Source organism: Oncorhynchus gorbuscha, linkage group LG18 (assembly GCF_021184085.1).
Source record: "Oncorhynchus gorbuscha isolate QuinsamMale2020 ecotype Even-year linkage group LG18, OgorEven_v1.0, whole genome shotgun sequence".
Lineage (NCBI taxonomy): Eukaryota > Metazoa > Chordata > Actinopteri > Salmoniformes > Salmonidae > Oncorhynchus > Oncorhynchus gorbuscha.
In genome coordinates, this window is record NC_060190.1 from 51,763,981 (window position 1) to 51,776,469 (window position 12,489).

Sequence of the window (12,489 nt, forward strand, 5' to 3'; positions counted from 1 at the left end):
AGAAGGAGGGAGAGACGGAGAGAGACAGAGGGAGAGACGGAGAGACAAGGAGGGAGAGATGGAGAGAGACAGAGGGAGAGACGGAGAGACAAGGAGGGAGAGACGGAGAGAGGAGGGAGAGACGGAGAGAGACAGAGGGAGAGACGGAGAGACAAGGAGGGAGAGACGGAGAGACAAGGAGGGAGAGACGGAGAGACAAGGAGGGAGAGACGGAGAGAGAGACGGAGAGACAAGGAGGGAGAGACGGAGAGAGAGACGGAGAGACAAGGAGGGAGAGACGGAGAGAGACGGAGAGACAAGGAGGGAGAGATGGAGAGACAAGGAGGGAGAGATAGAGAGACAAGGAGGGAGAGGGAGAGACAAGGATTGAGAGACGGAGAGACAAGGAGGGAGAGACGGAGAGACAAGGAGGGAGAGACGGAGAGAGAGACGGAGAGACAAGGAGGGAGAGACGGAGAGAGAGACGGAGAGACAAGGAGGGAGAGACGGAGAGACAAGGAGGGAGAGATGGAGAGAGACAGAGGGAGAGATGGAGAGACAAGGAGGGAGAGACGGAGAGACAAGGAGGGAGAGACGGAGGGAGAGACGGAGAGACAAGGAGGGAGAGACGGAGAGAGAGACGGAGAGACAAGGAGGGAGAGACGGAGAGAGAGACGGAGAGACAAGGAGGAGAGATGGAGAGACAAGGAGGGAGAGATGGAGAGACAAGGAGGGAGAGACGGAGAGACAAGGAGGGGAGAGACGGAGAGACAAGGAGGGAGAGACGGAGAGACAAGGAGGGAGAGACGGAGAGAGAGACGGAGAGACAAGGAGGAGAGACGGAGAGAGACGGAGAGACAAGGAGGGAGAGACGGAGAGACAAGGAGGGAGAGATGGAGAGAGACAGAGGGAGAGATGGAGAGACAAGGAGGGAGAGACGGAGAGACAAGGAGGGAGAGACGGAGAGAGAGACAGAGAGACAAGGAGGGAGAGACGGAGAGACAAGGAGGGAGAGATGGAGAGACAAGGAGGGAGAGACGGAGAGAGACAGAGGGAGAGAGGGAGAGAGAGACAGAGGGAGAGACGGAGAGAGACAGAGGGAGAGACGGAGAGAGAGACAGAGGGAGAGACGGAGAGAGAAGGAGGGAGAGACGGAGAGAGACAGAGGGAGAGACGGAGAGACAAGGAGGGAGAGATGGAGAGAGACAGAGGGAGAGACGGAGAGACAAGGAGGGAGAGACGGAGAGAGGAGGGAGAGACGGAGAGAGACAGAGGGAGAGACGGAGAGACAAGGAGGGAGAGACGGAGAGACAAGGAGGGAGAGACGGAGAGACAAGGAGGGAGAGACGGAGAGAGAGACGGAGAGACAAGGAGGGAGAGACGGAGAGAGAGACGGAGAGACAAGGAGGGAGAGACGGAGAGAGAGACGGAGAGACAAGGAGGGAGAGATGGAGAGACAAGGAGGGAGAGATAGAGAGACAAGGAGGGAGAGGGAGAGACAAGGATTGAGAGACGGAGAGACAAGGAGGGAGAGACGGAGAGACAAGGAGGGAGAGACGGAGAGAGAGACGGAGAGACAAGGAGGGAGAGACGGAGAGAGAGACGGAGAGACAAGGAGGGAGAGACGGAGAGAGAGACGGAGAGACAAGGAGGGAGAGACGGAGAGACAAGGAGGGAGAGATGGAGAGAGACAGAGGGAGAGATGGAGAGACAAGGAGGGAGAGACGGAGAGACAAGGAGGGAGAGACGGAGGGAGAGACGGAGAGACAAGGAGGGAGAGACGGAGAGAGAGACGGAGAGACAAGGAGGGAGAGACGGAGAGACAGACGGAGAGACAAGGAGGGAGAGATGGAGAGACAAGGAGGGAGAGATGGAGAGACAAGGAGGGAGAGACGGAGAGACAAGGAGGGAGAGACGGAGAGACAAGGAGGGAGAGACGGAGAGACAAGGAGGGAGAGACGGAGAGAGAGACGGAGAGACAAGGAGGGAGAGACGGAGAGAGAGACGGAGAGACAAGGAGGGAGAGATGGAGAGAGACAGAGGGAGAGATGGAGAGACAAGGAGGGAGAGACGGAGAGAGAGACAGAGAGACAAGGAGGGAGAGACGGAGAGACAAGGAGGGAGAGATGGAGAGACAAGGAGGGAGAGACGGAGAGAGACAGAGGGAGAGAGGGAGAGAGAGACAGAGGGAGAGACGGAGAGAGACAGAGGGAGAGACGGAGAGAGAGACAGAGGGAGAGACGGAGAGAGAAGGAGGGAGAGACGGAGAGAGACAGAGGGAGAGGCGGAGAGACAAGGAGGGAGAGATGGAGAGAGACAGAGGGAGAGACGGAGAGACAAGGAGGGAGAGACGGAGAGAGGAGGGAGAGACGGAGAGAGACAGAGGGAGAGACGGAGAGACAAGGAGGGAGAGACGGAGAGACAAGGAGGGAGAGACGGAGAGACAAGGAGGAGAGACGGAGAGAGAGACGGAGAGACAAGGAGGGAGAGACGGAGAGAGAGACGGAGAGACAAGGAGGGAGAGACGGAGAGAGAGATGGAGAGACAAGGAGGGAGAGATGGAGAGACAAGGAGGGAGAGATAGAGAGACAAGGGGGAGAGGGAGAGACAAGGATTGAGAGACGGAGAGACAAGGAGGGAGAGACGGAGAGACAAGGAGGGAGAGACGGAGAGAGAGACGGAGAGACAAGGAGGGAGAGACGGAGAGAGAGACGGAGAGACAAGGAGGGAGAGACGGAGAGACAAGGAGGGAGAGATGGAGAGAGACAGAGGGAGAGATGGAGAGACAAGGAGGGAGAGACGGAGAGACAAGGAGGGAGAGACGGAGGGAGAGACGGAGAGACAAGGAGGGAGAGACGGAGAGAGAGACGGAGAGACAAGGAGGGAGAGACGGAGAGAGAGACGGAGAGACAAGGAGGGAGAGATGGAGAGACAAGGAGGGAGAGATGGAGAGACAAGGAGGGAGAGACGGAGAGACAAGGAGGGAGAGACGGAGAGACAAGGAGGGAGAGACGGAGAGACAAGGAGGGAGAGACGGAGAGAGAGACGGAGAGAGAAGGAGGGAGAGACGGAGAGAGACAGAGGGAGAGACGGAGAGACAAGGAGGGAGAGATGGAGAGAGAGACAGAGGGAGAGACGGAGAGACAAGGAGGGAGAGACGGAGAGAGGAGGGAGAGACGGAGAGAGACAGAGGGAGAGACGGAGAGACAAGGAGGGAGAGACGGAGAGACAAGGAGGGAGAGACGGAGAGACAAGGAGGAGAGACGGAGAGAGAGACGGAGAGACAAGGAGGGAGAGACGGAGAGAGAGACGGAGAGACAAGGAGGGAGAGACGGAGAGAGAGACGGAGAGACAAGGAGGGAGAGATGGAGAGACAAGGAGGGAGAGATAGAGAGACAAGGAGGGAGAGGGAGAGACAAGGATTGAGAGACGGAGAGACAAGGAGGGAGAGACGGAGAGACAAGGAGGGAGGGACGAAGAGAGAGACGGAGAGACAAGGAGGGAGAGACGGAGAGAGAGACGGAGAGACAAGGAGGAGAGACGGAGAGACAAGGAGGGAGAGATGGAGAGAGACAGAGGGAGAGATGGAGAGACAAGGAGGGAGAGACGGAGAGACAAGGAGGGAGAGACGGAGGGAGAGACGGAGAGACAAGGAGGGAGAGACGGAGAGAGAGACGGAGAGACAAGGAGGAGAGACGGAGAGAGAGACGGAGAGACAAGGAGGGAGAGATGGAGAGACAAGGAGGGAGAGATGGAGAGACAAGGAGGGAGAGACGGAGAGACAAGGAGGGAGAGACGGAGAGACAAGGAGGGAGAGACGGAGAGACAAGGAGGGAGAGACGGAGAGAGAGACGGAGAGACAAGGAGGGAGAGACGGAGAGAGAGACGGAGAGACAAGGAGGGAGAGACGGAGAGACAAGGAGGGAGAGATGGAGAGAGACAGAGGGAGAGATGGAGAGACAAGGAGGGAGAGACGGAGAGACAAGGAGGGAGAGACGGAGAGAGAGACAGAGAGACAAGGAGGGAGAGACGGAGAGACAAGGAGGGAGAGATGGAGAGACAAGGAGGGAGAGACGGAGAGAGACAGAGGGAGAGAGGGAGAGAGAGACAGAGGGAGAGACGGAGAGAGACAGGAGAGACGGAGAGAGAGACAGAGGGAGAGACGGAGAGAGAAGGAGGGAGAGACGAGAGAGACAGAGGGAGAGACGGAGAGACAAGGAGGGAGAGATGGAGAGAGACAGAGGGAGAGACTGAGAGACAAGGAGGGAGAGACGGAGAGAGGAGGGAGAGACGGAGAGAGACAGAGGGAGAGACGGAGAGACAAGGAGGGAGAGACGGAGAGACAAGGAGGGAGAGACGGAGAGACAAGGAGGGAGAGACGGAGAGAGAGACGGAGAGACAAGGAGGGAGAGACGGAGAGAGAGACGGAGAGACAAGGAGGGAGAGACGGAGAGAGAGACGGAGAGACAAGGAGGGAGAGATGGAGAGACAAGGAGGGAGAGATAGAGAGACAAGGAGGGGAGAGGGAGAGACAAGGATTGAGAGACGGAGAGACAAGGAGGGAGAGACGGAGAGACAAGGAGGGAGAGACGGAGAGAGAGACGGAGAGACAAGGAGGGAGAGACGGAGAGAGAGACGGAGAGACAAGGAGGGAGAGACGGAGAGACAAGGAGGGAGAGATGGAGAGAGACAGAGGGAGAGATGGAGAGACAAGGAGGGAGAGACGGAGAGACAAGGAGGGAGAGACGGAGGGAGAGACGGAGAGACAAGGAGGGAGAGACGGAGAGAGAGACGGAGAGACAAGGAGGGAGAGACGGAGAGAGAGACAGAGAGACAAGGAGGGAGAGATGGAGAGACAAGGAGGGAGAGATGGAGAGACAAGGAGGGAGAGACGGAGAGACAAGGAGGGAGAGACGGAGAGACAAGGAGGGAGAGACGGAGAGAGAGACGGAGAGACAAGGAGGGAGAGACGGAGAGAGAGACGGAGAGACAAGGAGGGAGAGACGGAGAGACAAGGAGGGAGAGATGGAGAGAGACAGAGGGAGAGATGGAGAGACAAGGAGGGAGAGACGGAGAGACAAGGAGGGAGAGACGGAGAGAGAGACAGAGAGACAAGGAGGGAGAGACGGAGAGACAAGGAGGGAGAGACGGAGAGACAAGGAGGGAGAGACGGAGAGAGACAGAGGGAGAGAGGGAGAGAGAGACAGAGGGAGAGACGGAGAGAGACAGAGGGAGAGACGGAGAGAGAGACAGAGGGAGAGACGGAGAGAAGGAGGGAGAGACGGAGAGAGACAGAGGGAGAGACGGAGAGACAAGGAGGGAGAGATGGAGAGAGACAGAGGGGAGAGACGGAGAGAGAGACAGAGGGAGAGATGGAGAAAGAGACGGAGGGAGAGATGGAGGGAGAGATGGAGAGAGACAGAGGGAGAGATGGAGAGAGACAGAGGGAGAGATGGAGAAAGAGACAGAGGGAGAGATGGAGGGAGAGATGGAGGGAGAGACGGAGAGAGAGATGGAGAAAGAGACAGAGGGAGAGACGGAGAGACAAGGAGGGAGAGATGGAGAAAGAGACAGAGGGAGAGATGGAGGGAGAGATGGAGAGAGACAGAGGGAGAGATGGAGAGAGACAGAGGGAGAGATGGAGAAAGAGACAGAGGGAGAGATGGAGGGAGAGATGGAGGGAGAGACGGAGAGAGAAGTAGGGAGAGATGGAGAAAGAGACAGAGGGAGAGACGAAGAGAGAAGGAGGGAGAGACGGAGAAAGAGACAGAGGGAGAGATGGAGAGAGACAGAGGGAGAGATGGGGAGAGAGATGGAGAAAGAGACAGAGGGAGAGACGGAGAGACAAGGAGGGAGAGATGGAGAAAGAGACAGAGGGAGAGATGGAGGGAGAGATGGAGAGAGACAGAGGGAGAGATGGAGAGAGACAGAGGGAGAGATGGAGAGACAAGGAGGGAGAGACGGAGAGAGACAGAGGGAGAGAGGGAGAGAGAGACAGAGGGAGAGACGGAGAGAGACAGAGGGAGAGACGGAGAGAGAGACAGAGGGAGAGACGGAGAGAGAAGGAGGGAGAGACGGAGAGAGACAGAGGGAGAGACGGAGAGACAAGGAGGGAGAGATGGAGAGAGACAGAGGGAGAGACTGAGAGACAAGGAGGGAGAGACGGAGAGAGGAGGGAGAGACGGAGAGAGACAGAGGGAGAGACGGAGAGACAAGGAGGGAGAGACGGAGAGACAAGGAGGGAGAGACGGAGAGACAAGGAGGGAGAGACGGAGAGAGAGACGGAGAGACAAGGAGGGAGAGACGGAGAGAGAGACGGAGAGACAAGGAGGGAGAGACGGAGAGAGAGACGGAGAGACAAGGAGGGAGAGATGGAGAGACAAGGAGGGAGAGATAGAGAGACAAGGAGGGAGAGGGAGAGACAAGGATTGAGAGACGGAGAGACAAGGAGGGAGAGACGGAGAGACAAGGAGGGAGAGACGGAGAGAGAGACGGAGAGACAAGGAGGGAGAGACGGAGAGAGAGACGGAGAGACAAGGAGGGAGAGACGGAGAGACAAGGAGGGAGAGATGGAGAGAGACAGAGGGAGAGATGGAGAGACAAGGAGGGAGAGACGGAGAGACAAGGAGGGAGAGACGGAGGGAGAGACGGAGAGACAAGGAGGGAGAGACGGAGAGAGAGACGGAGAGACAAGGAGGGAGAGACGGAGAGAGAGACGGAGAGACAAGGAGGGAGAGATGGAGAGACAAGGAGGGAGAGATGGAGAGACAAGGAGGGAGAGACGGAGAGACAAGGAGGGAGAGACGGAGAGACAAGGAGGGAGAGACGGAGAGAGAGACGGAGAGACAAGGAGGGAGAGACGGAGAGAGAGACGGAGAGACAAGGAGGGAGAGACGGAGAGACAAGGAGGGAGAGATGGAGAGAGACAGAGGGAGAGATGGAGAGACAAGGAGGGAGAGACGGAGAGACAAGGAGGGAGAGACGGAGAGAGAGACAGAGAGACAAGGAGGGAGAGACGGAGAGACAAGGAGGGAGAGATGGAGAGACAAGGAGGGAGAGACGGAGAGAGACAGAGGGAGAGAGGGAGAGAGAGACAGAGGGAGAGACGGAGAGAGACAGAGGGAGAGACGGAGAGAGAGACAGAGGGAGAGACGGAGCGAGAAGGAGGGAGAGACGGAGAGAGACAGAGGGAGAGACGGAGAGACAAGGAGGGAGAGATGGAGAGAGACAGAGGGAGAGACGGAGAGAGAGACAGAGGGAGAGATGGAGAAAGAGACGGAGGGAGAGATGGAGGGAGAGATGGAGAGAGACAGAGGGAGAGATGGAGAGAGACAGAGGGAGAGATGGAGAAAGAGACAGAGGGAGAGATGGAGGGAGAGATGGAGGGAGAGACGGAGAGAGAGATGGAGAAAGAGACAGAGGGAGAGACGGAGAGACAAGGAGGGAGAGATGGAGAAAGAGACAGAGGGAGAGATGGAGGGAGAGATGGAGAGAGACAGAGGGAGAGATGGAGAGAGACAGAGGGAGAGATGGAGAAAGAGACAGAGGGAGAGATGGAGGGAGAGATGGAGGGAGAGACGGAGAGAGAAGTAGGGAGAGATGGAGAAAGAGACAGAGGGAGAGACGAAGAGAGAAGGAGGGAGAGACGGAGAAAGAGACAGAGGGAGAGATGGAGAGAGACAGAGGGAGAGATGGAGAGAGAGATGGAGAAAGAGACAGAGGGAGAGACGGAGAGACAAGGAGGGAGAGATGGAGAAAGAGACAGAGGGAGAGATGGAGGGAGAGATGGAGAGAGACAGAGGGAGAGATGGAGAGAGACAGAGGGAGAGATGGAGAAAGAGACAGAGGGAGAGATGGAGGGAGAGATGGAGGGAGAGACGGAGAGAGAAGTAGGGAGAGATGGAGAAAGAGACAGAGGGAGAGACGGAGAGAGAAGGAGGGAGAGACGGAGAAAGAAGGAGGGAGAGACGGAGAAAGAGACAGAGGGAGAGATGGAGAGAGACAGAGGGAGAGACGGAGAGAGAAGGAGGGAGAGACGGAGAAAGAGACAGAGGGAGAGATGGAGAGAGACAGAGGGAGAGACGGAGAGAGAAGGAGGGAGAGATGGAGAAAGAGACAGAGGGAGAGACGGAGAGAGAAGGAGGGAGAGACGGAGAAAGAGACAGAGGGAGAGATGGAGGGAGAGATGGAGAGAGACAGAGGGAGAGATGGAGAGAGACAGAGGGAGAGATGGAGAAAGAGACAGAGGGAGAGATGGAGGGAGAGATTGAGGGAGAGACGGAGAGAGAAGTAGGGAGAGATGGAGAAAGAGACAGAGGGAGAGACGGAGAGAGAAGGAGGGAGAGACGGAGAAAGAAGGAGGGAGAAACGGAGAAAGAGACAGAGGGAGAGATGGAGAAAGAGACAGAGGGAGAGATGGAGGGAGAGATGGAGGGAGAGACGGAGAGAGAAGTAGGGAGAGATGGAGAAAGAGACAGAGGGAGAGACGAAGAGAGAAGGAGGGAGAGACGGAGAAAGAGACAGAGGGAGAGATGGAGAGAGACAGAGGGAGAGATGGAGAGAGAGATGGAGAAAGAGACAGAGGGAGAGACGGAGAGACAAGGAGGGAGAGATGGAGAAAGAGACAGAGGGAGAGATGGAGGGAGAGATGGAGAGAGACAGAGGGAGAGATGGAGAGAGACAGAGGGAGAGATGGAGAAAGAGACAGAGGGAGAGATGGAGGGAGAGATGGAGGGAGAGACGGAGAGAGAAGTAGGGAGAGATGGAGAAAGAGACAGAGGGAGAGACGGAGAGAGAAGGAGGGAGAGACGGAGAAAGAAGGAGGGAGAGACGGAGAAAGAGACAAATCAAATCAAATCAAATTTATTTATATAGCCCTTCGTACATCAGCTGATATCTCAAAGTGCTGTACAGAAACCCAGCCTAAAACCCCAAACAGCAAACAATGCAGGTGTAAAAGCACGGTGGCTAGGAAAAACTCCCTAGAAAGGCCAAAACCTAGGAAGAAACCTAGAGAGGAACCGGGCTATGTGGGGTGGCCAGTCCTCTTCTGGCTGTGCCGGGTAGAGATTATAACAGAACATGACCAAGATGTTCAAATGTTCATAAATGACCAGCATGGTCAAATAATAATAAGGCAGAACAGTTGAAACTGGAGCAGCAGCACAGTCAGATGGACTGGGGACAGCAAGGAGCCATCATGTCAGGTAGTCCTGGGGCACGGTCCTAGACAGAGGGAGAGATGGAGAGAGACAGAGGGAGAGACGGAGAGAGAAGGAGGGAGAGACGGAGAAAGAGACAGAGGGAGAGATGGAGAGAGACAGAGGGAGAGACGGAGAGAGAAGGAGGGAGAGATGGAGAAAGAGACAGAGGGAGAGACGGAGAGAGAAGGAGGGAGAGACGGAGAAAGAGACAGAGGGAGAGATGGAGGGAGAGATGGAGAGAGACAGAGGGAGAGATGGAGAGAGACAGAGGGAGAGATGGAGAAAGAGACAGAGGGAGAGATGGAGGGAGAGATTGAGGGAGAGACGGAGAGAGAAGTAGGGAGAGATGGAGAAAGAGACAGAGGGAGAGACGGAGAGAGAAGGAGGGAGAGACGGAGAAAGAGACAGAGGGAGAGACGGAGAGAGAAGGAGGGAGAGACGGAGAAAGAGACAGAGGGAGAGATGGAGGGAGAGATGGAGAGAGACAGAGGGAGAGATGGAGAGAGACAGAGGGAGAGATGGAGAAAGAGACAGAGGGAGAGATGGAGGGAGAGATGGAGGGAGAGACGGAGAGAGAAGTAGGGAGAGATGGAGAAAGAGACAGAGGGAGAGACAGAGAGAGAAGGAGGGAGAGACGGAGAAAGAGACAGAGGGAGAGACGGAGAGAGAAGGAGGGAGAGACGGAGAAAGAGACAGAGGGAGAGATGGAGAGAGACAGAGGGAGAGACGGAGAGAGAAGGAGGGAGAGACGGAGAAAGAGACAGAGGGAGAGATGGAGAGAGACAGAGGGAGAGAGAGAAGGAGGGAGAGATGGAGAAAGAGACAGAGGGAGAGATGGAGGAGAGAGAAGGAGGGAGAGACGGAGAAAGAGACAGAGGGAGAGATGGAGGGAGAGATGGAGGGAGAGACGGAGAGAGAAGAGGGAGAGGAGAGAAGAGAGACAGAGGGAGAGACGGAGAGAGAAGGAGGGAGAGACGGAGAAAGAGACAGAGGGAGAGATGGAGGGAGAGATGGAGGGAGAGACGGAGAGAGAAGTAGGGAGAGATGGAGAAAGAGACAGAGGGAGAGATGGAGGGAGAGATGGAGAGAGACAGAGGGAGAGATGGAGAGAGACAGAGGGAGATGGAGAAAGAGACAGAGGGAGAGATGGAGGGAGAGATGGAGGGAGAGACGGAGAGAGAAGAGGGAGAGATGGAGAAAGAGACAGAGGGAGAGACGGAGAGAGAAGGAGGGAGAGATGGAGAAAGAGACAGAGGGAGAGACGGAGAGAGAAGGAGGGAGAGACGGAGAGAAAGAAGGAGGGAGAGACGGAGAAAGAGACAGAGGGAGAGATGGAGAGAGAGAGAGGGAGAGAGACAGAGGGAGAGATGGAGAGAGACAGAGGGAGAGATGGAGAAAGAGACAGAGGGAGAGATGGAGGGAGAGAGGAGAAGAGGAGAGAGGGAGAGATGGAGAGAGACAGAGGGAGAGACGGAGAGAGAAGGAGGGAGAGATGGAGAAAGAGACAGAGGGAGACGGAGAGAGAAGGAGGGAGAGACGGAGAGAAGAGACAGAGGGAGAGATGGAGGGAGAGATGGAGAGAGACAGAGGGAGAGATGGAGAGAGACAGAGGGAGAGATGGAGAAAGAGACAGAGGGAGAGATGGAGGGAGAGATTGAGGGAGAGACGGAGAGAGACAGAGGGAGAGATGGAGAGAGACAGAGGGAGAGACGGGAGAGAAGGAGGGAGAGACGGAGAAAGAAGGAGGGAGAGACGGAGAAAGAGACAGAGGGAGAGATGGAGAAAGAGACAGAGGGAGAGATGGAGGGAGAGATGGAGGGAGAGACGGAGAGAGAAGTAGGGAGAGATGGAGAAAGAGACAGAGGGAGAGACGGAGAGAGAAGGAGGGAGAGACGGAGAAAGAGACAGAGGGAGAGATGGAGAGAGACAGAGGAGAGGAGAGAGAGATGGAGAAAGAGACAGAGGGAGAGACGGAGAGACAAGGAGGGAGAGATGGAGAAAGAGACAGAGGGGAGAGATGGAGGGAGAGATGGAGAGAGACAGAGGGAGAGATGGAGAGAGACAGAGGGAGAGATGGAGAAAGAGACAGAGGGAGAGATGGAGGGAGAGATGGAGGGAGAGATGGAGAGAGAAGAGGGAGAGATGGAGAAAGAGACAGAGGGAGAGATGGAGAGAGACAGAGGGAGAGACGGAGAAAGAAGGAGGGAGAGACGGAGAAAGAGACAGAGGGAGAGATGGAGAGAGACAGAGGGAGAGACGGAGAGAGAAGGAGGGAGAGACGGAGAGAGACAGAGGGAGAGATGGAGAGAGACAGAGGGAGAGACGGAGAGAGAGGAGGGAGAGATGGAGAAAGAGACAGAGGGGAGAGACGGAGAGAGAGAGACAGAGGGAGAGATGGGAGAAAGAGACAGAGGGAGAGACGGAGAGAGAAGGAGGGAGAGATGGAGAAAGAGACAGAGGGAGAGACGGAGGGAGAGAAGGAGAGACAGAGGGAGAGAAGAGAGAGACAGAGGGAGAGATGGGAGAGAGACAGAGGGAGAGATGGAGGGAGAGATGGAGAAAGAGACAGAGGGAGAGACGGAGAGAGAAGGAGGGAGAGACGGAGAAAGAGACAGAGGGAGAGATGGAGGGAGAGATGGAGGGAGAGACGGAGAGAGAAGTAGGGAGAGATGGAGAAAGAGACAGAGGGAGAGACGGAGAGAGAAGGAGGGAGAGACGGAGAAAGAGACAGAGGGAGAGATGGAGGGAGAGATGGAGGGAGAGACGGAGAGAGAAGTAGGGAGAGATGGAGAAAGAGACAGAGGGAGAGATGGAGGGAGAGATGGAGAGAGACAGAGGGAGAGATGGAGAGAGACAGAGGGAGAGATGGAGAAAGAGACAGAGGGAGAGATGGAGGGAGAGATGGAGGGAGAGACGGAGAGAGAAGTAGGGAGAGATGGAGAAAGAGACAGAGGGAGAGACGGAGAGAGAAGTAGGGAGAGATGGAGAAAGAGACAGAGGGAGAGACGGAGAGAGAAGGAGGGAGAGACGGAGAAAGAAGGAGGGAGAGACGGAGAAAGAGACAGAGGGAGAGATGGAGAGAGACAGAGGGAGAGAGACAGAGGGAGAGATGGAGAGAGACAGAGGGAGAGATGGAGAAAGAGACAGAGGGAGAGATGGAGGGAGAGATGGAGAAAGAGACAGAGGGAGAGATGGAGAGAGACAGAGGGAGAGACGGAGAGAGAAGGAGGGAGAGATGGAGAAAGAGACAGAGGGAGAGACGGAGAGAGAAGGAGGGAGAGACGGAGAAAGAGACAGAGGGAGAGAT